This window comes from Glycine max, chromosome 3 (assembly GCF_000004515.6).
Source record: "Glycine max cultivar Williams 82 chromosome 3, Glycine_max_v4.0, whole genome shotgun sequence".
Classification (NCBI taxonomy): domain Eukaryota; kingdom Viridiplantae; phylum Streptophyta; class Magnoliopsida; order Fabales; family Fabaceae; genus Glycine; species Glycine max.
This window is the reverse complement of record NC_016090.4, coordinates 26,231,275-26,256,322: the sequence shown is the minus strand read 5'-3', so window position 1 is coordinate 26,256,322 and position 25,048 is coordinate 26,231,275. Positions and strand designations below refer to the sequence as shown.

General features: G+C 38.2%; 1 non-coding gene and 1 pseudogene across 1 annotated transcript; one reads left to right on the top strand and one right to left on the bottom strand.

The window, feature by feature from the left end:
• Positions 1–14,053: 14,053 nt before the first annotated feature.
• Positions 14,054–14,160, bottom strand: LOC113001343 (small nucleolar RNA R71). The gene has a single exon (XR_003266660.1). It is a non-coding gene; the product is annotated as a small nucleolar RNA R71 (small nucleolar RNA).
• A 3,389-nt stretch (positions 14,161–17,549) lies between these two features.
• LOC106798312 (uncharacterized) overlaps positions 17,550–25,048 on the top strand; it is a 128,528-nt pseudogene continuing 121,029 nt past the window's right edge.

Sequence of the window (25,048 nt, the reverse complement as noted above, 5' to 3'; positions counted from 1 at the left end):
CTTTTGATGCAGATGCCCTCAGCCAGTTCCTGGGTGACCTGCTAGTGTTAGAGGAGGGCCAGGATTGCGAGTTTAGTCAGAGAAGGAACTGGGCCGATGGATTTGACGAGGAGGCCATCGCCCAACTGTTATGCATACTGGGTCAGGATTTTGCCCGAACCGCTGCCGGGAGGCGGGTGCGGATCATACGCACCAGCATGACCACCTTGACTTAGATGTGGATGACGTTGCTGCTCAGCAACGTCCTGCCCAGCGATCATAACTCCGACCTCCCTCTGCCGAAGTGTCAGCTGGTGTATGCCATCCTGACACGGATGAGCGTCCATATGGCTCAGTTGATCGCTGACTCCATTTATTTATTTGCAGGTATGCCACCTACCAGGCACCCTCTAGACCTGGATAAGTCTAACATGGCCTTGGGGTTTCCAGCATTGATCACAGGTCTCTGCCAGTCATTCGGGGTTCCCGTCACACCTAGTAAGGTGATTCGACCGTCGATCACCCGGGCCTTCATTGAGAAGTATTGCATGCCTAGACAGGCGCAGGGTGATGCACCGTAGGCAGCAAACACACCGCCACCACCTCATCAGGCTAATCCAGCTGGGTCATTTGGCATGGAGCGGTATTTACAGCATTTGGTTCGCCAGCAGGCGACCAACCATAGGGGGCAGGTGCAGATCCATGAGTGTCTCTACCAGCTCAGCCTCAGTCAGCAGAGCCAGGGTTTCGGAGATTGCATGGCTCGGAGATTGTCTTGAGGCCCAGGCAGGGGAAGCACCTGCAGAGGCTCCCGGCGATGCAGAGGAGGCCTGCATGGATGAGGAGATGACAAATTTACTCGGTTTCTTGGGAGGGAGTGGAGCCATATGACCAGGAGATCCCGAGATTCATATTCTCTTTTATATTTCCTCTTTTATCTGTTACATATCATTTTATTTTATAACTTGAGGGACTAACATTGGTTTTGTTTTTTTTATTGTCTCTTGTTTTGTGCATACATGTTGTTTGGACTGTTGCGTTAGTGCTTACTTCGTTATTGTCGATAATGTTTGTTGGAATTCCGGAACCGTGTAGAGTTTTCATTTAGGAATGTCGTCCTAAAAATAAAATGAACAAAAATCATGATAACACCAAGAATATAAAAAAGAAAGAGGCATTGTGAACAAATGTCGTGTCTATATAGAAAGAAAAGAAAAGAGTTTTTTATATGTAAAAAAATGTATGGAATGATTTTGGGTGTGTGTAAATAATGCGTGAAAAGAAATTCTTGTGTGTGAGTGACGAGTGTATATAAAGAAATTTTTGTATAAACCACGAGTGTATGTTGAAAAAACGAAAAAGAAGTCTTTGAACAGGAATAGAGTTGTTATATAGACCGTGTTGATATAAAGAGAAAGAGTTTTTGATACGTGTGTATATAGAGAAAGTTTGTCGTGTATAGGAATGTAGAAAAGCTTTCCTCATAGATGGCGATGGATGTATAGTTTTTGCAAACATAAAAAATGAAACAAAAAAGAAAAAAGAAAGAAAGACCTCGAAGGTCGGCATGTTATGGTCATAGGAAGCATAAATCATTCATAGAGCGTAAACATATCTTTTGGAAACAAGGGACTGACACTAAGAGTTTATTTTCCAGAATAACTGAGATGAGAATTGATGGATTCATTGAACCGATGAAAGAACATAATTTGGAAATATTGGGTCTACTTGTGTAAATCCCAAGCCTTAGTATCATAATGCCATAAACTGGATGCTTGAGTACCCACCTAGCTGTAGCCATGACTAATTTTGCATGTTGTTCCCATGAATTGATTGCCTAGCGCTGTTCGTCTATCCTCCACCCTCAAATCTTATTCGGAGCCCCATGAATTGATTGCCTAGCGTTGTTCATGCGTCCTCCACCATCGAGTCTGAAGCCCCATGAATTGATTGCCTAGCACTATTCGTCTATCCTCCACCCTCAAATCTTATTCGGAGTCCCATGAATTGATTGCCTAGCGCTGTTCATGCGTCCTCCAGCATCGAGTCTGGAGCCCCACGAATTGATTGCCTAGCGCTGTTTGTCTATCCTTCACCCTCAAATCTTATCCGGAGCCCCGTGAATTGATTATCATTCATGCATCCTCCACCATCGAGTCTGGAGCCCCACGAATTGATTGCCTAGCGCTGTTCGTCTATCCTCCACCCTCAAATCTTATTCGGAGTCCCATGAATTGATTGCTTAGCGCTGTTCATGTGTCCTCCACCATCAAGTCCGGAGCCCCACGAATTGATTATCTAGCGCTGTTCGTGTATCCTCCATCATCCTATTCGGAGCCCCCATGAATTGCTTGCCTAACGCTGTTCATGCGTCGTCCGTTATCAAGCGCAGAGCCTCCGGTGACTGGGAAATATGGTTGTTTGTTATTTTCCCGATCGGTTCCTTCGACAAACATGTGTATATGTGTATATTATGTTATAGGTGTTTTTTGTTGTTTGTGTTTGTTTTGTGTTGTGCAGAGAAAGAAGAAAGAGAGACGGGAGTCGTCATAGACTAATCACGGAGAGAGCGAAGATGGACGAAATCAGTGTTTTATCTTTGCTTTTCTCTTATCTCCGATAAAAGGTAAGTAAAGAGGGGCAACTGTCATACCCTAATTTCGTCCGAGGACTATTGTTTGATGTCATGCAACCTTTGGTTGCCTGCTTCGAGGTACTTGGCACCCTTTGTTGCAATATACGTGAAGTTCCGAGAAATGCCGGAAATCAAAAGGAAGCATTGTTACGCAATCCGTGAAATTCCGTAACATGCCGGAAATCAAAAGGAAGTATTGTTACGCAATCCGTGAGTTTTCGTAACATTCCGAAAGCTAAAAAAGGAGTAATTACATGACCCGTAAGGTTCCGTAACCTTACGGAAAGAAAACAAGTGTCGTTACGAAATTCGTAAAGTTTCGTAACGTTACGGAAAAAGTATCACAAAAAAGCAAAAAGGGGTGTATTTAGTAAAAAAAAGGGGGTGCAATAGAAACCATACCCACTTGGGCCTTCTAGGATGTTCCTCCAAAAGGCGGTTGCTTCTGGAGGAAGTAACCTGGCTCGCCTGGGCGAGCTGGGTGGCAAGCTCCTCCCCTATTTTCCTATAAATAGAGGGAGGAGTGAAGAAGAAAAGGGTTCAACCCTTCTGGTACTTCGTAATCACTTAAAATTAGTGAGGAAAACTGTTTCCGTGAAAAATGAATTGAAAGTAAATGAAATGAGAATAAAAGTACGCGAAACAAATAGGGACCACCAAGGGTACATAGAATGAATTGGAAATTGTTTCCGTAACGTTTCCGTGGGTGATTTCGCGAAGATTTTCAACCGTTCTTTGTCGTTCGTCGTTCGTTCTTCGTCGTTCTTCGGTCTTCAACCGGTAAGTTCCCGAAATCAAACTTTTCAATTCATTCTATGTAGCCTTGGTGGTCCCTATTTGTTTCGCGTACTTTTATTCTCGTTTCATTTACTTTCCGTACCCGCTTTTGACGTGCTTTTGTCATTTACTTAAGTCATTTTCTCGCCTAATCCAAAAATAAAATAAATTTCCACCGATCATTTGATTTGTAATATCCATTAATTTCTGTTAAAAGGAAATCCGACCGTTTGGTCACGCCGTAACCACGTTGGAAACAAAAAAGAGGTAAAATAATAATATAATAATAAAAAATATCTTTTAGTAAAATAAACCAAAAAAATCAATCGGACGTTTCTCTTTGGGATTTCTCTTTCTTAACTCGCAAAGTCAAGTTCGTCCGCAACAATCATTAAAAATGATTTTAAGGTTCGATACCTCAGTTTTTCTCACCAAGTAAAAATGGGTCATTTTAAGGTCGAACGCCTTAAAAGGACCTCCTTCCAAGTAAAAAGAATTGCTTGATTCGCCCTTTTGAAAGAACTACTTAGGTCTGATTTCCTCTTCGATGGAGGGTACGTAGGAGCAAGAGCCCCGCTTTTGTCGACCTCAAAAATAAAAAAGAAATAAAAATTTAGGTACACAATTTCACACAATTCTAAAATTAAGGCTGTTGTCCTTTGAGACAAACGTTAGAGGTGCTAATACCTTCCTCAAACGTAAATACAACTCCCGAATATGGAATATTCTTCATGATCGGTTTCCTTCGGTTTTTCCGACATTTTCCACAAATAAACGTTGGTGGCGACTCCGCGCATTTTCCTCCTTTGGAAGACACACCCGTGAGCCTCGCCTCGCTCGCTCGCCTCGTCTCGGTTCTCTTGTATCTCAACCCCTCAATGGTGAGAACTATGCTTGGTGGAACCATACCATGAAATTAGAGCAGTCAAAATGGCCAGGCCCAACCCTGGCCCACATGGACCTAGGTAAAAGACCGACATTAAAAAGTCCATAGGACAAAAACCCACAAAACTCATAGGTTAGGGCCAATATAATATTGAAAAAAAATCTAAATTGCATGATAAAATTTATAAATAGGGACAATCTTCATTAATAAGTTAATTTTGGGAGTTAAATTAGGCTTAAACACACGTTTAAGATATGATTGATTGATTAATGAAAATGGCATTCATTGAAAAGAATAAATTTGGCTTTGTTGATGGTTCTATCCAAGAACCTCCTGCAAATGATCATTTATTTGCTTCTTGAAAATTCAATAATAGCATTGTGGTTTCTTGCCTCTTCAATTCGGTTACAAAGGAAATCACAACAAGTGTGGTATACTCTTTCTCTGCTGCTGCCATTTGGCATACAAAATGACCCATGAATTTTCCAATTTAAACGTGGGCTGCTGAATCTTCAACAAGGAAATGTCTCAGTAAGTACGCACGTGAGTGATTTGATTTTCATTTAATTGAGTCTTGTTTGTTTTTTAAAAAAGGTGTGTATGGAGTAATTACATGTAGTTTGTAAGTGATTAAGGAAATAATGAAAAATAGATAAAATATGTATTTTTTAATAATGATTAAGTTTAAGGATTTACAAAATTACATATATATTTCTCAACAATTCATTTCTATGTGATGAATTTCCTTAACGGGTTGTTATTAAATTCATCAGTTAAAACAATCTATTTATCTTTAAGCAAAACATCAGAAATTTTATTTGCTTTTGAGATATCAAAGTTATATTTTGCATTTGAAAATTTATTTTTATTCTCCATAGGTTTTAACATTTTAAAAAAAATATAAGGAGGTCCTAGTTTTAATTATGCTATATTGACCTCTCCTTCGTATTCGATATAAAAAATCTTGATTAGTATATGATGGAACCTGGTTTGTGGATCCAATGTTTAGAATCAACGAATTGGGGAATTGATTGGTGACTCTATGAAATTGTGGAAAATAATAAGGAAAAAGAGGAATTAGAGGAGAAGATCAAAATAACAAGCCACAATTGTGGGAGATTGATAAGTTGAGGATGATTCATCACAAATAATAGAATTTTTTGATAAGAACCTAAGATTTCACACAGAACTTAGAGAGGCATTCTCTTAATTGTGTCTAATATGAAGACCTCATAAAAAACTGTCAACCAAGTGTTTTAAGGAGTCTACTTATAACTCTTACTAATAATTCTAAATTAGGCTCAAAGTCCAATAACTAATCTAATAATTAAAAGACTTATAAATAACAATAGAAAAGGTAGCAGCCCATTGTAAGTCTAAAAATAGGCCAAAAAATATAATTAAAACGAAAATAAATCTTATTCTAAAAGTTGACTAAATTAAATGAGTTTCGCTTCTTCTTCTTTCTTTCCTCCATGAGAAAATTTAGTCTTTCACCAAGCTCTTCTTGAAATCTCTTACTCAGTGATTGGTCCATCCATGTTGAGCCCACCCAAGTCAAACTCTTCTTCCTTGGATAGTCCTCTATCATACCCTTCTTCTTGGGAAGAATTCGCCCTTGAATTGATGTTAAAAATACCTACATCACAAAGAGTCAAGCCAGTAACATTAAAAGTCTTGCTCACACCATAGTCAAGGGGTAAATCAATTTTATATGTGTTATCATTTATGCGCTCCAATACTTTAAAATGACCATCTCCCCTTTCTCGAAGTTTAGATTTCCTTTGGGAAGGAAACCTATTCTTCCTCAAGTGAATCCAAACAAACCAGATCACCCGCTTTGAAAACCATCTTCTTTCTATCCTTATTGGCATATCTAGTATATTGTTCAACCTTTTCTCAATTTGTGTTTTCACCTTCTCATGCAAACTCTTAACAAAGTTGGCTTTAGAAATCCCATCCCTATTCATCATAGCAGAAGTGTTAGGTAAAGGTAACAAATCATGAGGAGACAATGGATTAAAATCATAAACTACCTCAAAAGGAGAATAAGAAGAAGTAGAGTTTACTACCCTATTATAAGAAAATTCAGCATGGGGTAGGCATTTCTCTCAAGTTTTCAAATTCTTACCTACCAAGCACCTTAGAAAGTTGAGATAGAGTTTGATTTACCATCTTAATTTGTCCATCCATTTGAGGATGACAAGTGGTAGAGAAAAGGAGTTTCATGCCTAGTTTGCTCCTCAAGGTCTTCCAAAAGTGGCTTAGGAACTTAGAATCCCTATCCGATACAATGCTTCTGGGCAAGCCATGTAAACGCACCACTTCCCTAAAAAATAAACCTGCCACCACACAAGCATTATCCGCTTTATAGCAGGGTATGAAGTGAGCCATCTTTGAGAACCTATCAACCACAACAAAAATAAAATCCCTCCCCTTCTTGGATCTTGGGAGACCAAGCACAAAATCCATAGAAAATGTCAATCCAAGGAGAGTTAGGAATAGATAATGGAGTATTTAATCCATCATGCATGACCTTTGATTTAGCCTGTTTCCACACTAAACACCTATCATAGAATTTATGCACATCATGTTTCATATGTGACCGAAAGAAATGTTCATGCAAAATGTTCAATCTTTTAGGAATTCCAAAATGTCCCATCAAACCACCCTCGTGAGCTTCTCTAATAAACAACTCACGCATGGAACTCTTAGGCACACACAATCTCTTATCTTTGAATAGGTAACCATCATTCATAAAGTATCCATTATGAGCACCCTTTTTACATAATTTAAACAAATTAGAGAAGTCATCATCACAAGCATACAACTCCTTTATATGATCAAATGCAAGCATCTTAGTTTCAAGCATGGAGAATAAAGAATACCTCCTAGAAAGGGCATCAGCCACAACATTAGCCTTGCCTTGCTTATGTTTGATCACATAAGGAAATTACTCTAGATACTCTACCCATTTGGCATGTTGCTTATTGAGTTTGCCCTGGCCCTTTAGATGTTTAAGGGATTCATGATCATTGTGTATCACAAATTCCCTAGGTAAAAGATAATGTTGTTAAGTTTGCAATGCTCTAATAAGTGCATACATTTCTTTGTCATATGTAGAGTAGTTCAAATTGGCACCCTTTAATTTTTCACTGAAATAAGCAATGAGATGCTCCTTTTGTAACAAAACAACCCTTATTCTTACATTAGATGCATCACATTTTTTTAGTGGATATGTAGTAAGAAAACCTCAAAGTTGGACAAGGACATCCCAACAACGTTGGCACCCCCCCCACCAACAAATCATCGGTGGCAAACCACAAATTATTAAAATAAAGAAAAAATACCAACAAAAGGCATGGGGGGACTTGACCAAAACCCATGATAACAATAAAGAAAAACGGAAAGAAGGAAATCCACAATGATTGCGAGCAAAACTATCCCTAACAAACAAGGGAAGATGATCCCACCTAATTAACACAACCCTATGATCAATCCCATAGTTAGCTAATCTATCTACACAAAGGTTTCCTTCCCTATATATATGAGAACATGAAAAATGCATTTGAGAGCATAATTTAATGCAATGAATCCAACAACTTCTGAGATCCCAAGGAACTAAATCCACCTTATCAAAAGCAGCAAGCACTAGCTTAGAGTCACACTCCTACCACAGCTTATCACAACCAACAGAATGAGCATATTCAATAGCTAAAATAGCAGCAAAATGCTCAGCATGTAGCGCTGACTTAACACCAATATAAGCAGCAAAGCAGCCATGAAAAACCCCAAAGCTGTCATGAAAAATACCACCACCCGCCACATGCCCAGGGGAACTGCTAGCTGCACCATCAGTGTTACATTTGATGAAACCACAAGCATGGGGAAACCATGTCACTTGCTTAATCTGAATCGGCTTAGGAGGCTTAGCTGAGACAAATAACTTTTGAAGAAAAGTAAATTTAGAGATAGAATTTGAAGCTTGACCCTTAGAAAGAGAACTAGTGAGAGAGGTAGCAGGGATCACCATAGAAGAAGCCTACCTCAAAGTACCATGAACATTTCGAAACCTAATGTTGTTCCTGCACCACCAAATAGCCTAGGAAACATGCACAACGATAGAAATCAGGACATCCTTCACTTGAGAGCTGCAAGGCCTGTTCACGGATAACAACATAGCAATACAAGAAGTAGAATCCAGCGTGCAAGACAAAAAGACTGCAGCCATTGCCATAAATCAGAAGCAAAACTGGATGTCAGAAAAAGATGATCAGTAGTTTCGTATGATTTACCACATAATGCACACATGGATACAACAACACAACCCCTAGACCGAAGTCTATCATCAGTAGGCATCTTGCCATGAGCGATTCGCCATAAAATAAAGCTTCTAGAAGGCAGAACTGAATTAATCCATAACAGCTTGGACCAAGGAAGAATTTGTCCCAGAGAAGAAAAATGATTAAAAACAGCTTTAAAAGTGAAAAGCCCATCCAAAGAAGATCTCTAGATTGGTTGATTTGGTGCCTGATTATCCAACAAAGAAGCAGGGATAGAAGAAAGTGTTGCACATAGCTGAGGTAGATGATGCAGCAAAGATTCAGGCACATTCCAATGTTGATTCATCACAAAATAGCTGACTAAAGACCTTAAAGCACATCTATGCTGCTCAGGAATATTTAACGCATCAGCCAAAGAAGAATCTAGACACCAAGTGTCAAGCCAAAAGTTGACACAATCACCTCTATTAACAACCCAACCTGCATTGTCCAAAACCATATGCCACTTACTTTTCATAGATGTCCAAATAGAGGATGACTTGAAGCTCAAAAAAGGTTTGCCTTGTTTTAAAGGGCTCTCATAAAGACGACCCAATGAGAATTAGAAAAAACAAAGTCCCACATTAGTTTTAACATGCTTGCCTCATTCAACTTGACAATGGATTTCAATCCAAGGCCACCTTCCACCAAAGGCTTGCAAACTTGACTCCAAGCTACTGTAACCAATTTATGAGTATTAATATCACCAGACCAAAGAAAATTCCTCATCTAGCTCTCAATAGTCTTAAGCAAAGACACAGGCCATGCGTATACTTGAAAAGAATATAACAGCATACTTGTAATGAAAGAATTTATTAATTGAGCTCTGCCCATAATAGAAAGGAGCTTTCCTTTCCAAGAAACCAGTTTGGCTTTAATTTTATCCGCAATAGGCTGCAGAAAATGAGTCCTGGGTTTACCTATAAAAATAGGAACACCAAGATAAGTAAAAGGCAAAGGACCCTGTCCAAAACCAAGACATTGCTGAACTTTGATAGTCCTGTTATGAGGCATAGAACCCGAAAAGAACTTACATTTCTTCGGACTGATAAGCTGGCCAGACGCATCCCCATAAAATTTAAACAGTAATTTCAAATTCTGTAGATTTTTTAAGGTCCCCTACAAAAAATCATGATATCATCTGCGTATAAAGCATGAGTAGGGGTAGAACACCCTTTAGGACTAGCCATAGGCAATAAATATTTGTTCTCCACCAAATACATAATCCCTCTGCTCAAGACATCCTCCACTATACAGAAAAGAAGTGGAGATAGGGCACCCTGACGAACTCCCCTCTTGCAAGCAAGATAACCAACCGAGGCCCCATTAACACCAAATGAAAGCCGAGCAGACTACAGAATAATGTTAATCCAATTGCAAAAAACGTCATTGAAACCAAATGCCTAGAACACCTCCAATAAGAAATTCCAATCAAGAATATCAAAGGCCTTTCTGATGCAATCCTACCCCGCAAGGGCATTGGATAGAAAACTGCAAGTAGATTGGGCCAGATATGCAAGAGAAGGCCCTAGGGTTCTTATGAGCCTTAGGGTAGATTTCGGGCCCATGGGCTAAGTACGAGCCCACTTATCTTTGTAAATATTAGATTAAGGTTTCATTATTTTTGGGCCTTGTATTTTAGGGCACCTAGACTAGTTTTTGTATTAGGGGTAGTTTTGTAATTTCACATGCACTAAGTGGATATTTGATGTGTGTGGTTGGAAATAAATTTAATTGAATTGGTAGAAGCCCAATCCAATTAAATTTTAGAGGGGGAGGTGAGCATTTGCTTACTACACCCCATTGCCACATCATATAGTCACACTTTGTGCATGTCCTTCATGCTTTTCATGCCTCATGACACCTAAGCACACTTAGTGGAGAATCTTGGAATTGATCTTGGATTAGTGGGCTGAACCATAACTAAAATTCACTAATCATAATTAGTGAAATTTTGGCTCCAAAGTTTGGCTCCACAAATTCAATTTCAAATTCAAGTGAAATTTGAATTTCCCTCCAATTTTGTGTGACACTTAGGCTATAAATAGAGGTCATGTGTGTGCATTTTTTTCAACTTTGATCATTTGAATATTAACTTCAGATTTCAGAGCTCTTTTTGAGCACAAAATTTCGTGCTCTTCTCTCCCCCTCCCTTCATTCATCTCCTTCTTCCTCCAAGCTCTTATCCATGGCCTCCTATGGTGGTGAGCTTCTTCTAGACTTATCTTCTCCTTGAAGTGGCGTCTCCTCTCTCTCTTCCTTCTCCATTCCGCTGCCATTTATCTTCCAAGAAGCAAAGGAATCCATTGATGAAGAAGATCCTAGGCCTACAAGCTCCAATGGAGCTTGCATCACTTTCGGATGTCAATCTTAATAGCCAAATTACCCCCAAAAACACGATTCTGCAGCGTATTAATGGCCTCGAATGCAATGCAAACACAATATGAAATTTGTCTACCTTTAATAAAACCCCTATGATGACTGGAGATAATTTTGGGAGCAATGTTAGCTAATTTGTCTGCCAAAACCTTGGAAATAATCTTAAATTGAAAATTAGCCAAAGCAATGGGGCGAAAGTTTTCAATCGTATCAGCATCAGGAAACTTTGGAATAAGAGCTATCAAGTTAGAATTAAGACCTAGAAGAATCCAACTTTGTAAGAAGAATTGCAAGACAGAGTTGAAAACATTAGTGCCTATAATGTCCCAAATGCACCATAAATTAGGTGCTTTATTCTACCTAGAGATAACAGCAAAAGGCTTGAGACCGAGACTAGACTAAAAGGAGGATGGGAAGCAATCCACCAAAGACCAAGGCTTAGAAAGAAAAACCAACAAAGGTTTATGTGAAATTGATGTGCCATCATTTTCTTCTATTTTCTAAACCCTTTTTGCACCATTTTAATTATTGATTGGTCTTAATTGTCAATTAATTAGGCAGTTTTATTATTTGGGCTCATTTAGCTAATTTGATGTTTTTAATCTAATTTCAGGAATTAATGAAACATTGGGCTTAATCCGGATTTTAGTTGTGGACTTGAAGAGGGCAAATAAAGCAGCGCTTACCTTAGTTAATATCTAATTAGGAAATTTCACAATTTTATGTTGTTCAGTGTTTATTTCGTTTTGGGCCAGAGTATTGTAATAGAGCCCAGTGACTTTGAGTGACTCTTTTTAAATAGCTGCCTTGGTATTCGTGCAAGGCATTATATTCTGTTATGCTATTCATTATTCAAAGCTTTGTTTTAGGGTTTTCGTTTTTCTGTTTTGATGCTTCTGAGTTTGTAATGCAATTTTACGTTTTCTGCTTCTAATTACAATTTCGCTCTTGCTTCTTCTTCTACTCTCATTTACGTTTCTGTTCCATTTTACATTTCTGTTCGTTTACGTTTCTGTTCATTTACGTTTCCGTTCATTTACGTTTCTGCTTCATGTTTCAATTGCGTTTTCTGTTTGAATCCATGGAAGGCTAGATTTTCTGGTGTTGTTTCCTTTTGAGGACGAAGCCCAACTCTCTTTGAGGTTTCGCTTGTAATGTGGTTTCCTGGCAGTTCTCCCTTCACCAGTATCCCAAATTCGTGAATATTAATCAGTGCACGCTTCGTGTTCGATTAATTGCCTCTGAGCCTAACTTGCGTTCATGCTTAATGGACGAAGGGCTAACTGGTGTATGTGGTGCCTAATCACGTATTGAAAACCCTAAGTTGATTTTCGCTTAGTAAATTGAAATAGGGTTGGATTAAGTGGTTGACTGTTAGGGACGAATTCTCCAACCCAGGATAAGAGAATGGCTTCTGAATTAGAGGAAACAACCCGTTTTTAATATTAGTAGTTTCATATTCCAGTTTACTTGTTCTGCTCTTTAATCACAAAACAAACAACCCCCCCCAATCGTTACTGTTGCTGCAAGTATATTATGAACATTTGGTTTGTCACTGCTAATTGGGAAACGACCTAGGATCACTTCCTAGTTACTGCATTTTCATGTTTATTTGATTCGGGTACAGCCTCGATCAAATTTGGCACCGTTGCCGGGGAGCAGTGTTCAAAGGTTCATAATAGCTAGCTAGTGTTGTGTGTTTAATCCTTTCGTGTTTTATGTTTAATTGTTAGTATTGTGTTAGTATGTGTGTTAGTGTTGTTTAGTGTCCTGGTATTTTGTTTAATGTGTGTTCTATTTCAGTTTTTCCATTAAGCGTTTCCCCTGTTTCAGTCTTGGGTGTTTTGTTGTGAAGATTGTGCTTGCGGCAAAAACAGAGTAGTAGTAGAAATCAAGTAGAGACGGATTTTAGCGACCACCCATGCTGAATTATTTGAGATTTTTTGTTTTAGTAGCTAGGGTTGTTATTTTTGGCTGAATTTTTTTGTGGTAACTTCTTTTAATCCATATTTTGTGAGAAAAATAGCTAGAGCCTTTAGTTTGGTCAGATTTGAAAGTTCCAAAAACTAGCAAATTTTGTGTTTGTCAAAACTTCAAACGGCCATAACGTTTGCTCCGGTTATCAGAATCGCAATTATTATATATGCATTTGGGGTAGAAAAAAATTTCCTACGACGTGGAAGCCGGCCGTGGGCCGGCTGAGGTCTCCATCGTCCAAAAAAAGCGATTCTGTCAAAAGTTTTTTATTTTTCAAGTTTTATTCACTTATTTTTCTTAACTTACCATTTTTAGCTTTCATAGTTAGACTTTGAATTTTTGTCTGAAATTTTTTGTGCTATCTTCTCATCATTTTATAAGGTTGCTCACAAAATTTCAAGTCATTTGGATATCATTTGAGGGTAGCTGTAGTTCAAACCTACACCTTTATTTACATGACAAGGCAACTAGTTGTGTTCATGCTGAATGTAGTGTATGACTAGAGGCAATCCATCTGACTTACAACCCTTTGATCCTGAGATAGATAGGACATTTCATAGATTAGTTAGGCATCATTTTATACCTTTTGATCATTCTGAGCATTCCATAACTGGTGAATCTGTGCATTCTGTTATTGGTGATTTTGAACATCCTGATCTTGAGCATTATAATTTTGAGCATTCTGATTCTGAGCATTCTGATTTTGCACATTCTGAGAACATGGCACAACCTCCACCTCGTGAGAGGACTCTAAGGGAAATGGCTGCACCTGATTTCACCTACAAAAGCTTGTGCATCCAATACCCTGATGAGGATGTCCCATATGTTCTTAAAACTGGACTGATTCATTTGCTTCCAAAGTTTCATGGCCTTGCAGGTGAAGACCCGCACAAACATTTGAAAGAATTTCACATTGTCTGCTCCACCATGAAACCCCCAGATGTCCAAGAGGATCACATATTTCTGAAGGCTTTTCCTCATTCATTAGAGGGAGTGGCAAAGGACTGGCTGTATTACCTTGCTCCAAGGTCCATCACGAGCTGGGATGACCTTAAGAGAGTATTCTTAGAAAAAAATTTCCCTGCTTCCAGGACCACAACCATCAGGAAGGATATCTCAGGTATTAGACAACTCAGTGGAGAGAGCCTGTATGAGTACTGGGAGAGATTTAAGAAACTATGTGCCAGTTGCCCCCACCATCAGATTTTAGAACAGCTTCTTCTCCAATATTTTTATGAAGGAATCAGTAATATGGAGAGAAGTATGATAGATGCTGCCAGTGGTGGAGCCCTTGGAGACATGACTCCTGCTGAAGCCAGAAATTTAATTGAGAAGATGGCCTCCAACTCCCAGCAGTTTAGCGCCATAAATGATGCCATAGTCATTAGAGGAGTGCATGAGGTAGCTACAAACCCATCTGCATCATCTGAAACTACGAAGCTTGAAGGCAAATTGGATGCATTGGTTAACTTGGTAACCCAGCTGGCCTTGAATCACAAATCTGTACTTGTCGCAAGGGTTTGTGGTTTGTGCTCCGCTGCTGACCACCATACAGACCTTTGCCCTTCCATGCAGCAACCTGGAGCAATTGAGCAGCCTGAAGCTTATGCTGCAAATATTTACAATAGACCTCCTCAACCTCAGCAGCAAACTCAACCACAGCAGAGCAATTATGACCTTTCCAGCAACAGATACAACCCTGGATGGAGGAATCACCCTAACCTCAGATGGTCCAGCCCTCAGCAACAACAACAGCAGCCTGCTCCTTCCTTCCAAAATGCTGCTGGCCCAAGCAGACCATACATTCCTCCACCAATCCAACAACAGCAACAACCCCAGAAATAGCCAACAGTTGAGGCCCCTCCACAACCTTCCCTCGAAGAACTTGTGAGGCAAATGACTATGCAGAACATGCAGTTTCAGCAAGAGACCAGAGCCTCCATTCAGAGCTTAACCAATCAGATGGGACAATTGGCTACCCAATTGAATAAACAACAGTCCCAGAATTCTGACAAGCTGCCTTCTCAAGCTGTCCAAAATCCCAAAAATGTCAGTGCCATTTCATTGAGGTCGGGAAAGCAATGTCAAGGACCTCAACCCGTAGCACCTTCCTCATCTGCAAATGAACCTGCCAAACTTCACTCTATTCCAGAAAAAGGTGATGACAAAAATTTACCTAACAATTTCTGTGCAGGTGGATCTTCTTCCACAGGTAATTCTGATTTGCAGAAGCAGCACATTCCCCCTATTCCATTCCCTCCAAGAGCAGTTTCCAACAAAAAAATGGAAGAGGCAGAGAAAGAGATCTTGGAAACGTTTAGAAAGGTAGAGGTAAACATACCTCTGTTGGATGCAATAAAGCAAATTCCAAGATATGCCAAATTCTTGAAGGAGTTGTGCACTAATAAGCGGAAGCTTAAAGGAAATGAACGGATTAGCATGGGCAGAAATGTCTCCGCATTGATTGGTAAATTTGTTCCTCAAATTCCTGAAAAATGCAAAGATCCAGGTACATTCAGCATACCTTGTATCATAGGGAATAGTAAGTTTGACAATGCCATGCTAGATTTAGGAGCTTCTGTTAGTGTTATGCCTCTGTCTATTTTTAATTCTCTATCTCTAGGCCCCTTGCAGTCAACTGATGTGGTAATTCATTTAGCTAATAGAAGTGTTGCCTACCCTGTTGGTTTCATAGAAGATGTCTTAGTTAGAGTTGGTGAACTGATTTTCCCTGTTGATTTTTATATTTTGAATATGGAAAATGGATTTTCTCAAGGATCAGTTCCCATCATTCTAGGCAGACCCTTTATGAAAACTGCTAGAACTAAGATAGATGTTTATGCAGGCACACTGTCCATGGAGTTTGGTGATATAACTGTTCATTTTAATATTCTGGATGCTATGAAATACCCATCTGAAGATCTTTCTGTATTTCGTGCTGAAATAATTGACCATGTTGTTGATGAATACATGACTGATCTTTATTCTAATCTGCATGCCTCTCACTCTTCATGCATTGAGTCTGAAATTGTACTTGATCATATGTCTGAATTTGATGCTGAGAGTGAATCTGAGAGTGATATTGATTGCATGCCTGGTGGTGGTGTTTTACCTCTTGAGATTGATTTTATAGAGTCAGATAGGACTAACCATGTTTCACGAAGTACACATACCTCTGACTTTCTTTATGAGGTAAAGGCTGAGAAGCCATCCCCTTCCACCACTGTCCAGCCGACCACACCAGAATTGAAGCCTCTGCCATCAAATTTAAAATACGCTTACTTGGACGATAGCAAGAGTTTTCCAGTGATTATATCTGCCTCCCTTGCTGATGAGCAAGAGGAGAAGTTGTTGTCAGTTCTCAAGAAGCATAAGAAGGCTATAGGCTGGACCCTGGCGGACATTCCTGGTATTAGCCCATCCACATGTATGCATCGAATAAATTTAGAGGATGGAGCTAAACCGGTAAGACAACCACAGAGAAGACTCAACCCGGTGATTCTTGATGTAGTGAAGAAGGAGATAACCAAGCTTTTGCAAGCTGGAATCATTTATCCTATCTCCGATAGCCAATGGGTGAGTCCCGTCCAGGTAGTCCCGAAGAAGACTGGCCTCACAGTGATCAGAAATGAGAAGGAGGAGCTGATTCCTACTCGGGTGCAGAACAGTTGGAGAGTCTGCATTGACTATAGGAGGCTGAACCAGGTTACCAAAAAGGACCATTTTCCCCTGCCATTCATTGACCAGATGCTTGAACGCCTGGCAGGTAAATCCCACTACTGTTTCCTTGATGGTTTTTCTGGTTATATGCAAATTACTATTGCTCCTGAGGATCAGGAAAAGACCACATTCACCTGCCCCTTCGGCACTTTTGCTTATAGGAGGATGCCTTTCGGCCTGTGCAATGCCCCCGGTACCTTCCAGCGGTGCATGATTAGTATTTTCAGTGATTTTTTAGAAAATTGCATAGAGGTGTTTATGGATGATTTCACTGTATATGGATCCTCTTTTGATGGTTGTTTGAATAGTTTGGAAAAAGTTTTGAATAGATGCATTGAAACTAACCTTGTTCTAAATTTTGAAAAATGTCATTTTATGGTTGAGCAAGGTATAGTTTTAGGCCACATTATTTCCAATAAGGGTATTGAAGTAGATCCTGCAAAAATTTCTGTTATTTCACAATTGCCTTACCCCTCTTATGTGCGAGAGGTGCGATCTTTTCTTGGTCATGCAGGATTCTACAGGCGCTTTATAAGGGATTTTAGCAAAGTAGCCCTTCCACTGTCCAACTTGTTGCAAAAGGAGGTGGAGTTTGACTTTAATGACAGATGCAAAGAGGCTTTTGATTGCCTCAAAAGAGCGTTGACTACCACCCCCATCATCCAGGCACCCGATTGGACAGCCCCTTTTGAGCTTATGTATGATGCATCAAATTATGCATTGGGGGCTGTCCTTGCTCAGAAAATTGATAAATTGCCCAGGGTGATATATTATGCTTCTAGGACTTTAGATGCTGCCCAAGCAAATTGGTACTCGCATTATTGTTTATACTGACCATGCAGCTCTAAAGTACTTGTTGAAGAAGGCTGATTCTAAGCCTAGGTTGATCCGATGGATGCTCTGGCTCCAAGAGTTTGACTTGGAGATCCGTGATAGGAGCGGAGCACAAAATCTAGTTGCTGATCATTTGAGTCGGATCGAATGTGTCTCTGATGCAGATTCACCTATTCGGGATGATTTCCCGGATGATCATTTGTATATATTGTATAGTATTTCTGACTCTCTTTCTACTCCCTGGTTTGCTAACATTGTCAATTATTTAGTTGCCTCTGTTTTTCCTCCCTTAGCATCTAAGGCCTAAAAAGATAAAATTAAAAGTGATGCTAAGCATTTTATTTGGGATGACCCCTACTTGTGGAAATTGTGCAGTGATCAGGTCATTAGACGGTGCATTCCAGATCATGAGACTGACTCAGTCCTACAGTTCTATCATTCTTCCGCACCGGGAGGTCATCTGGGTGTTCAAAGGACAGCTCGCAAAGTGCTTGATTGTGATTTTTATTGGCCCACCATCTTTAAAGATGCGTGGAAGATCTGCAGCACTTGTGAGCAGTGTCAGAGAGCAGGAAATACACTTACATGGCAACAACAAATGCCTCAGCAACCTATGCTATTCTGTGAGGTGTTTGATGTCTGGGGTATAGATTTCATGGGTCCTTTTCCTGTCTCTTTTGGTTATGTTTACATTCTCCTTGCAGTTGACTATGTTTCAAAATGGGTGGAAGCCAAGCCCACTAGAACTAATGATGCTAAAGTTGTCGCAGACTTTGTCAGGTCTAATCTGTTTTGCAGGTTTGGAGTACCTAAAGCAATTGTTAGTGATCAAGGAACCCATTTTTGCAACAGGACAATGCATGCCCTACTTAAAAAGTACGGGGTGGTACACAGGGTATCCACACCATACCACCCCCAGACTAATGGATAGGCAGAAATTTCTAACAGGGAAATCAAGAGAATTCTAGAGAAGATTGTGCAGCCAAGCAGGAAAGATTGGAGTACCAGACTTGATGATGCTCTCTGGGCACATCGGACTGCCTACAAAGCACCCATAGGAATGTCTCCTTATCGGGTTGTCTTTGGAAAGGCATGTCATCTTCCAGTGGAAATTGAGCACAGAGCATACAGGGCAGTGAAGACTTGCAACTTCTCTATGGATCAAGCTGGCGAGGAAAGGAAGTTGCAACTGAGTGAGTTAGATGAAATCCGCCTAGAAGCCTACGAGAATGCCAAGTTCTACAAAAAAAAGACCAAGAAGTTCCATGATAGTATGATAGTTAAAAAAGACTTTGTGGTTGGGCAAAAAGTGTTATTGTATAATTCTAGGCTTGGACTCATGAGTGGTAAGTTGAGGTCTAAGTGGATTGGTCCTTTTGTTGTTACTAATGTTTTTCCTTATGGTTAATGATGTTTTGTGTGTTCTATGTGATATTTGCTTTTCATTCTAGTATGCCTTTACCTTGATGACGTAGATGCATGCTTTGTTAGGGTCATTCAATAGTGGAAACTGGTCTGACTCTAAAGTCCTTGATAGTACAGGACTAAGTTGTTGTACTATCACGAGGAATCGGGGTGCGATAACTTAGTTGTGTATGTCTGTCTTAATGTAGTCCTGTTGAGTTTAGTCTTACAAGAGGAATTTGGGGATGATGCTTGATCAAGATTAGGCTAAACTATCATGAGGAATCGAGGTTTAGTATTTCAGGAGACACCATAAGAACATATGAGCATTGTTAGATAGAGAATATCTTTTTAGCATCAGGCACCTATTAGGAAGGCCAACGTGTTTTCTACTTGTTTTTACACATCATTTCTCTTGCGTGATTTTCTTTCTTTTTGCACTGATAGTTTATACACCTGTTCGTATTCACACTTACCTTTACACACCAAACACCTATTTGCTGAAATAGCTTACTAAATAACACAAGTTCCCCGAGTGTTCGATACTCGGTTCTTACCATTTTATACTACTTGTGTGATCCGGTGCACTTGCCGGAAGCCGAACAACTAGCAATAGAAGACAAACAATAATCATGAGGCATTAGTAAATACATAGGTTTCTTAGCTAGCATCACTCTCTGCACCTCTTTTTCTCTCATGAACAAGCTCTATATTTTTTTCTCTTGATTTTCATCTTTTTTTTCTTTTAGTTTCACTCTTTTTTTATCTCCACTCTTTTCTTTCTTTTCTCTCTTTTCATGTTTCTCTCTCTTTTCACCACTTTTGTTTTTCTCTTCTTTTCTCTCTTGTTCTCTTTTCACTCTCGATCCTCACAAACCTCACTTGGAGACAAAGGTTTAAGGGTAACTTCTTACCCTTTGTGTACAAATGAAAATTTATTTGTGACACTATTGTGGACAACATCTCTATTATACTGCCAAAACCTTCCAAGTAAGAGATGGCTAGCCTCCATAGGGACTACATCAAAAAGTATCTCATCAACATATTTTCCAATGGAGAAGCATATCAAAACTTGTCTATCTACAACTAGCTCCCAATTTTCACTCAACCATTGTAGTTTGTAAGGCCTAGGGTGAGGGGAAGTTTTCAAAGCAAGCTTTTAAATCAATCCTTGGCTAGCTACATTAGTGCAACTACCCCCATCAATAATCAAAGAGCATATTTTCCCCATGACCATGCACATAGTATTAAAAATATTCTCCCTTTGAGTTTCATCTCTATCCTTACACACACTCCTCATTAACCTCCTAACCATCAAAAGATCACCTTCCAATGGTTATACGTCACATTCACTTTCACTCTCACTAGAAGAACTACAAGAGCTAGAAGAAGATGCACTAGTGATATCCCCATTACCCAACACAACCACAGTCCTTTTGTTAAGACATTGGGAGGCAATATGACCCTTTCCCAAACACTTAAAACATTTAATAGAACTCGCCTTTGAAGAAGTGGGAGTAGGGTTAGAATTATTTTTTTACCAAGGGCAACACCTTTTTCATGAGATTTGAATGAAGGTCTTCCCTCCTTCTTGAATGTCTCCTTATCTTTCTAAGTTGGAAAGCCATAGGAGGACTTCTTGTATGTTTGCTTCCTCTTTAATTGTTGCTCCACCTTGATAGCTTGATGAATGAGATCCTCCAAAGAGGCATAGTGGTGCAACTCTACAATGTCTTGGATCTCCCTATCGAGACCATGCAAAAACCTTGCCATGGTGGCCTCATGAGACTCTTCAATTTGAGCCCTAATCAAGGAAATCTTCATCTCTTTGTAATACTCATCCACACTCCTATTTCCTTTAATTGGTCTTTAAAGCTTGTTGTGAAGGTCTTTTCCATAATAGGAAGGCACAAATCTCTCTCTCAAAACCCTCTTCATGTCTTGCCAATTATTAATCAACGGCCATCTCATCCTCTCAACATCACTCCTCACTTGATTCCACCGCACTAAGGCATATCCCTCAAACTCCATGGAGGCCAATTTGATCTTTTTCTCTTCATTGTAGTTGTAGCAAGCAAAGACTTTCTCAACCTTCATCTCCCACTCAAGATACACTTCCGAATCACAAGTCCCTTTAAAAGTAGGGATCTTCACCTTCACTCCCTCAATCCCTTCCTCTCTTTGTCCACCTCCATATCTTCTATGATTTCTTCTCTCCCTATACCTCTCATTCCTCCATCCTCCCTCATCCTCTTCATACCGATCATCTTCTCCATGAGAAGAATTAGATGGTCTTACATCTCTTCTTCACACTATATTTTCAATCCTCACAATTAAAGCTTCACTACTCCCATGTATTATTCCTAAATTCTCCTCATTCTCCTTTCTCATTCTCTCCATCCTTTCTTCATTGTCATAACTCATTCTTCTCATTTGATCACTAGGTTTAATCATCTCTGCCATGAGCCTTGTGGTTTTTGGAGATGGTGGAGTAGCATCTCCACTTGTAGAAGAAAAATCATTATTATCGATGAAAATTTTCCGACTGAATATTTTCCATCAGCAATATCTCACTTATCGACGGAAAATACCGATGGAAAGTATTCCGTGGGAAAATGCTTCAATTTCTGATGGAATTTACCCAAGACAAAATTTTCATTGGAAAGTATAAATTACCAATGGATTTTTCCAATGGAATGCATTTCCATTGGAAATTAAAATTATACTCAAAATTAAAAGAACCCAACCCTAAGGGACTTAGTAACTTCCCTTTGCTTATTTTGAAAATCCTTAACAGTCGTCACTCTACCACCGGACAAGGGAGCTACCTTCAATTGTTCTACGTGTCGGACAAGAGAGTTCTATGCGTTTCGACACCGCACAACAGTTCTACGTGGACAACTTCTCTGTGCTTAAGGTATTATTTTGTTCTCTATTTGTTTCCATTTCTAAGGTGAAAAGGAAGGAAGAATGAAATGTTGAAATTTAAAATATGATTAATGATTTTATAGGAACTATATTTGTATTAAACTTTACTTCTTTAGTGGAGATGAAGAAGATGAAGAAGAGAAGGGTTTCACTGGAACTGTTAAGCTCCAAAATCAATTTCCCTCTCCACCTAACCTTCATCCTCCATTCAGGTTTCACTATAATTCCTCCTCTCTGTTTTGTTTCATCATCTTCCATAAATCTAATCTCTCTCATCATTTTCTAAATAATTTCATTTGTTCCTTCCTTCATCATAGTTGTGCATTCAATTAGATGTTGCAAAACTCATTTTGGTTTATAATTTTAACCTAGCACTGTCAAGTGCACCCTAGAATTTTATTTTTTGTTTTTGTTATTAATCTAGCATTTTTTTCGGAATTTAATTGCTCTTGCAATACTCATTTTGCTTTTTTCACCAATAAGATTTTAAATTTTTTTTTTAATTTACTTTAACAAGTTAGTTATCTACATCTTTGTGTATTTCATTTGTAGGATATGATCTTTTGCTTTTGGACTTTTTCTATATCTTAATTGAAACCAACTTCAAAGTTTTATCATATATTCCTAGACATGCAATATTAATTGCCTTGCCGATGCTGATATTCTTACTTTGATATGAGATAAAATACCAGTGTGCTCAGGACATGTGAGGAACAAAATAGTAGTACTACTTGATAATAACAATAGATAATAAAAAAAAGTGAGATATATATGCAATGTAGCAGAATAAAAACATTTGGGCTCAATAATGGTGTATTGTATAGTTTATAATTTGATATACTAATAACAAACAAAAGTGGACAATATTGTATTTAATTTTGCTTAGCAGAATTTGAAGCCTGGGCAAAGTTATGAGGTCTTGCTTGGTTGGTCTGCAACTATAATGTATCTGTGCTAGTATGTATGGTCAGCAAATTAAGTATCTCTTTATTGTGTCTAAAAATGATATGAGGTAAATTAAGATTCATCCGTCTTTGAAGCTTCAAGCTCCACATTAAGCTATTCAATAAAAGTTTTTTACTCTGACAACTTATCATCCTAATCCTTTGCCTTTTCAAGTTCTTCCTTGAGAGCTTCTATCTATATTTTTAGTTTAAATATAACCTGATTTTCACTGGCCTCTTGTGGAGAAAACTCTACCAGTTGATGATGCATCGATTGGGATGCAAGAATTTGAGCCTTGTAGTTATTAAAAACTCTAATAAACCATCAGTTTAATCTCTAAAGTATTGTCTATACTCTAAAAGAATAAAATTATATAAGTACTTAGATTTTACTAACCTTTAGGGACTAACTTGATTTTAGTACTTAGAAGAGTACTACTTATTATAATTTTTAATATTTGGAATACTTTAGGGATGAAATTGAAAGTTTATATTCAGTTAAAGACAATCCTAACAAAACAATCTGTAAGTTGTCCTATTAAAAATTGCAAAATGAGTTGATAAACTCAAATCTCAAAACAAGTTATTTTGGAGTACTAGACTAGAACTACTAAAGTTGAAAATCATCTAACAAAATAGGTCCTAAAATATTGTTATGAAATTAGCTCAAAATTCTGTGTAGACCAAATTGTTAATGTTACAGGAGAAGGCTATTTAGTCCGGTGATTATTCACTTGATGACAATTTATGTTCCCCACTTTTTTTTATTAAGGTTAAGTACTAAGTCCTAACCAATAGACTACAGGGTTAACATCCAGACACTTGAAACTTAATGCTTTGATGAGGTATTGCCCTCACTAGAAAACAAGACCAAAGCAAAATTTGTGGTCTCTTTCATTCTTTAACTTTTTCCCTATTCTGACTATTCACTACTAAAAAATAGGGTTTCAACATCGATTATTAAGAACTTTCCATATCAGTTATTAACTGATGTTGTAAGTACCGACGTTGAAAGTAATGCTGTTAACATCAGTTTTCCAAAATCGATGTTAACATAAAATTACAACATTGTTTATTTAAATAACCGATGTTATATAGTATGAATTATCACAAAAAAAGTCATATATCTTCTTATCAACATCAGTTTTTCCAAAAATTGATGTTGCTGGTAACAAAATAACATCGGTTTTTACTGAAAACCGATGTTGTTTTCTGATAACAGACATCGGTTTTTGGTAAGAACCGATGTTGTTTTATTGCCAGCAACATCGGCTTTTGGAAAAACCAATGTTGTTGATGAAGCTTAACATCAGTTTTTTAAAAAACCGATGTTAATATATACATACAATATCGGTTTTTTGTAAAAACTAATGTTATTTTTTAGGATTTTTTTAATATGTTGTCTATTTTTTAATAACCCCAAATTAACATGCAAATTTAAAAGTAGAACCACATCATATAATTTTCATTCTATTTTGAAACAGTTTTTACCAAAACTCCATCAAAAATTTATTATTTGTTATGAATTAAAAGAATATTTAATGTTAAGGATACATGAATTGTAAAAAGTGTAAAGTAACTAAACTACAATTCCAAAATTGCCTAAACACTAATTGTTTCATTTTTAACCTTCAAATAATAGGTTGCCCACTAGATGCGAAGCACCTTCAATCTCTTTACTTCTAATGGTCTAGTATCATTGAAATACTGCATGATATAATAAAACATAAGTCAATAATATATAATACCAATTATAACAAAATGAAATATGTTTGAATTAAACAATTACCATTTCCTAATTATTCTTGAAACTTTCTAAGATTATAGTTGACATCCAGTGCATGACATAATACCCACACTCAGTGCTTCCTTTTTGTCTATTACACTAAATACATTATGAAGTTTAGATATTCAATGTTAAGTACAATTTAGTCTCACAGTATTAAAATATAACTAGAAGCATTGTTTAAATGGCTCACTTTAACAACAATCCACTTAGCAACAGCCTTGGATTTACTTTATGGAGTATCATCAAGTCCTTTCAAAGCACTATTCAATACAAACATGGATGTGTATTGTACAATTAATATATTGATGTTTCCAACTAATGCTAATGCAAATGTATTGAAAAATATAACTAACCTGTTAATAATTCTCTTGAGGTAGTTGTTTGGCCTATTATGCAACGAACAAAACCAGATGACAACATTTTCCTTAGACAAAATCATGACCATTTGCCAATGTACACTGCGGTGGAGAACAA